The sequence below is a fragment of the Coregonus clupeaformis genome, unplaced genomic scaffold (genome assembly GCF_020615455.1).
Source record: "Coregonus clupeaformis isolate EN_2021a unplaced genomic scaffold, ASM2061545v1 scaf0025, whole genome shotgun sequence".
Classification (NCBI taxonomy): Eukaryota; Metazoa; Chordata; class Actinopteri; order Salmoniformes; family Salmonidae; genus Coregonus; species Coregonus clupeaformis.
The window spans coordinates 622,939-628,179 of record NW_025533480.1 but is presented as its reverse complement, the minus strand read 5'-3'; positions in this window follow the sequence as shown (position 1 = coordinate 628,179).

Here is a 5,241-nt window from a genome sequence, read left to right as displayed (position 1 = left end):
ATTGTATAATATAAGGCAGTTTATTCAGAGGTAAAGATATCTGAGAATAGCGTGCACGGACCCGTTCGTCAATCTCGTAGGGAGATATCTGAGAGAGAGCCCCTAAACATTGTGTGCTGACATTTTATACAATAAAATAAAGTAGGTTGATTCTAGTAGTTCTGATCTTCTGATTGGTCCTGATGAGTTGGTCGAGGTCACCTCCATTGCATTGGCTCTGAGTCGGGTTCTCTGTCTTCAGATGTTCAGCCTAAGAGAAGGGGGTTTTTGTGTGTGTGTGTGCTTAACAATGATGATGTGTGTGTGTGTGTGTGTGCGTATGTGTGTGTGTGTGTGTGTGTGTGTGTATGTGTGTGTATGTTTAACAATGATGATGTGTGTGTGTGTGTGCGTGTGTATGTGTGTGTGTGTGTGTGTGTGTGTGTATGTGTGTGTATGTTTAACAATGATGATGTGTGTGTGTGTGTGTGTGTATATGTGTGTGTGTGTGTGGGTGTGTGTGTGTATGTCCTCAGAGCAAGAAGTCGTGAGTTGGGAGAACTGAGAGACCTATGGCGTGGGTGTTGTCCATAGCCACCTGCTGATAAGGCCGACAAGATAGAAGTCTTTGTGCATTGTATTAAATACAAAGGCCCAACACAAGATGGGTCATGCACAAGATTTTAGTCAGACCAAGCTATAACATTATATATATTTACTACGACAAATCCCTCTCTTCACGTCTCCCCAGAGACGTGACCAAGTAACAGTAAAGAAGGAAAACTTAAGACGTGACACAAGCTAACAGTGTAATTGGCAAAATAGGGAAAACTTTATCAGAAGATAAAGTTTTGATTCCCCTCCTCACGTCTCACAAGAGACGTGACATAAAGCTGAAATGCTGCAATTTGGCAAAATAGGGAAAACTTTATCAGAAGATAAAGTTTTAATTCCCCCTCTTCACGTCTCACAAGAGACGTGACAAAAAGCTTAAATGCTGCAATTGGCAAAATAGGGAAAACTTTATCAGAAGATAAAGTTTTACATTCCCCTCTTCACGTCTCACAAGAGACGTGACAAAAAGCTTAAATGCTATTCATCATCCAGATATCCTTGGTCAGCATCGTCAATAGCAAGCAAAGGAAACATCTGACCGTTATCTGCAGGATGTGGATCAATAGCGGTGGTTATAATCCTGGTTGTCAGCGTCCGTATGCATGGAATGCAACAGCATCCACAAAGCACTAGAATTGCAGCAAAATTGAGATGGATACAAGTATAGAAGAAACAAGCGTTTTATATTTACCAAACGCATCCATCCAAGAGTCCCACATTGAAGTGTCCACCCCTGAGTGGCTCTTCATCTTACCATTAAGAGTTCGTAACCCTTCCAGGGCAATTATCAAACTGCCATCTGTGGCTGTATTGTTGGGAATAAAGGTACAACATTGTTCACCAAACATAGCACATACTCCTCCTTTTTCAGCCAGGAGCATGTCGACAGCAATACGATTTTGGAAAGCCATGAGAGAGGTTGCAGCCAACTGGCCATGCACCGCCTCAAAACCTTGTTGTGTCCAATTGCCTAATTTTAACATTAATGTATGCAGTTAATTCTATCGACGTTTTTATTAATAGTACAACAGTCAGCACCCAAAAGGACGAGCCCCCCAAAAACTGTACTCCATGTACCCATGTTCAAGGACAGTTTCACAGACAACAAAGAGAGAGTGTTCTTATCAGCCTGTTATGTGAAACAATCCATATCAGTATAGTGCTCCTCATTAATGCATTCCTTCCAAGCTATTCATCACATACAGATCCAAAAATAAAACCCAACAATTTTATGGTGTCACTCTAAACAGAGTATAATCACCCTTAAGAATAACAGGATATGGAAATTAAATCACAACATTTAATGTTAATAGAAAATAAAAATAATAATTTTAACCCTCTATTCCTCCCCTACACCTAACATGTACTGAGTTGGCTACCAGCCACCCAGGAATCCTTTACCTTCACATCAGGAAGAATAAACAATCACAGTGGTTAGTAAAAACGTAAGGTAATAAATGAGCAAGAACTGAAAATAAATGCGTGTATGTATTTTACTAGGCAAAACATGGATCATCCAGCTTGGTCTCAGAGTCAGTAGCAGAGTCACCTGCATCATCCTGGGCCGGTAACAACAGCATCATACCTGACGCCTGCACCACTCCTACCACTGACCTCCTGAGACAGGGGACGATGCAAGCAGCACAACACATTAACAGCAAAAACACAATTACTAGGGTCAGAAATCCAGTAACCACCATAGAAGAGTACTCACCAAACCAGTCACTCAGCCAGGAAATAAGGCAACATCCACAAAGAACAAGTATACCCATAGAGGCCATAACTTCACCCAGAATAGTCACAACAATAGTTTTCCATTTACCAAATACGTTATCAAACCAACCGTTTATGGAGCTATCAATACCAGAGTTCTCAACCAGTTCGTTCGCCAGCGTGGTGATGGTCACTCAAGCGCTTTGGTCACGGGCCCGTCCGGTGCTATATTGTTGGAGATGAAAGTACAGCACATATATCCAAACAGAACACAAACCCCGTCCCGCTCAGCCAAAAGCATATCTAAAGCTATTCTATTCTGCCATGTCATTAAGCTAGTTGCCGCTGTCTGCTCAGCTAATCCCTTTATTGCATCACGAGTGTGGTTAATAAATCTTTTGCTGGTTATATTAAATATAATTTATCCAATCTACATTTTTATTAATTGTTTGACCACCAGAAAATACTTGATTCAAACCCAGCTGCGATCTGATTGTGGATCCCATCAATATATATCCTTTCATCAAAGGATCCCGGGAGGAGGTCCTACTTTCTATGTGACAACTCACCAATCTCTGACACGTTTGATTGTTTGCGTATGTAGGTGAGTTCACAATCAGTTATCACCACACATCCATCAGATGTCAGCACGGGCCTGGTTTTGGCTCCTATAATCCTCTTGCTGCAACAAAGAGGAGAGATTTAGTCATGGTCTCTTTAGGTGTGACATTCTCTGTGTGGGAGCAGGAGCTAAGATGCCCTACCCTGTATCCTATCCTTACTAGTCCTAGAAAAACAATAATAAGAATCCCCTGTGACTTCAAACTGAGGCAACCCAGGTCGGGATGACTTTGTTATCGGGGGAAACAGATAGTGCAAGTTACCATAAGACTCTTTCACCACATTCCCAGGTGGCTTGCATGGAGGAAAAACCTGACAGAGAGTTAAAGCCTGTCAAGGGGAACGGAGTAGTTGTTATCCCTGGTTTGGCTGTCCTACAGGCAAAACAGTCCTCTTTAGACATAGTTTTTTTTCCGTATACTGAATCCATTCCAACCACAGGTTAAGATTTCTATACCCCGTTTCCACCTGTACTACTTCCTCCAGGTCCATAGTTTTGCACTATCTTTATCACAGCCCCGGTCTCACTACCTCCCTCAGAGAGGTTTACTCTAGAATTTCCCCTTTCCCTACGTCTAGCTGTCTCCTATGCCTTTTCAACTTGTGTTAGGTTAACTACCACTTCTGGCTGAAACAGGAGGGTCCGTGTGTGTTAGGAATATGGCCCCCACAATCAGACAGCTACCTACCGTCGGGAGACCTGTGAATCCCCACCCTTGCCCTGAGAACATGTCAGATGCCAGAGGCCAACCCATTGCTTTACCTTCTATCGAACTCACACAGGGATGATCAGACAGGGTAAGGGAATCTTCGTTAAGGAGGCAACCCCCGAACCATAGTGGTGATCGGATCTTTCTCCTAACTCTGTGTTTGTTCGTCAGGTGTAGCTGGTTTTGTACAGTGTGTGACATGCACCCAGATGGATCTCTCAGCTATTCTGCTGGCAAAGGCAGTACTTGGTAGGGCCCTTCCCGCCAGGCCTGATTCAGTCTCCTGGTTAGATAGAGTGGGTCACCTTCTCCTTTAGTTCACCTGTGGGGCACAAAACCTCTGACATACAGGTGTGGTTAATAAACTATCATACATGTTTTTTTTTTTTTTTTTTTTTTTAAGTATTTTGTCCTCTCCTTCGTATATATTTAATAAAGTATTTTGTCCTCTCCTTCGTATATATTTAATATTTAATCCAACCATCCCCCTCTTTGACACATGATTTGGCCATGTGTCAATATTACCACCTACCTAAACAATCACTTTAGTTAATATTGGTATTTCATTATCCAATTGCCATTCCTCCACTCTCTCTTCTGTTATTTATGGTTCAAATCAAATATATTATTACCAAATTATAATCTTCTTCACAATTTTCACAGTACTATAAATTACCCTCAACTTAGTAAAATAAACTATCTTAAAGTCTTCCTCTCATGCCTTTAGAATGTACTAGTGTGGATGATTAATTAACACCAGAATGTTAAAACAGAGTTCAGAAGCCATTGAAATCATTTAACGAACTGTTTAATCCCATAGTATACTAAACAATTACCATTATTCTAAATATTTCATAAATGTTAGTTATCCCAAGTGTTCATTAAGTCCTCATGACATTCATTCTCATAAGAAATCATATATACCCCAAACTCAGCCAAAACCTAAAAAATCCATAAAATTCACTGTGTGCACCTTTAAGACCTATAACCCTTGACCTGCTGAAAACCCCCCAAAAATTGAAACAAGGCTTTATAAACATCATACTAGGTGTGTTGTTTTTTATTTGAAAACCCAATTTGAAAAACAACCACAAATAGCCAGGCCTTAATTTGGTAGCTCACTTTCATGACCTAAATACGGCCTAACTTCACTACTGCTCCCCTAGCCCTTGGCAACATTCCAACGAGATGAGCTAATCTCTTTCTCCTGGTTATCCCCAGTCTTAACCCATCAATAATTGTTTGTATCAATCTAATTCCTCATAACTAATCTATAAAACCACTCAAAATTCCTCGCGTATACAATTATTATTTAATTGATTACCCTAACTCTGCTACATGTACCAAACATTTATATTTTCCCGCTAAACCATTTCAGTTCGCTATTCAATTTATTTAACTGTTCTCTCTGATTATGCCCTAATTAATAAAACAAATACTTGCTATCGTTGATTAGCATACATTTAATAATGTTCCTACCATCTGAACTGTACTGTCTCTCACCCTCCCCTTGCTCCTTCGGGGAGAGCGCATGGTAACCTTATAACATATTTTCATAGACTTTTCTAGAATACTTCTATTTAAGCTATCTAATTCAACCTTT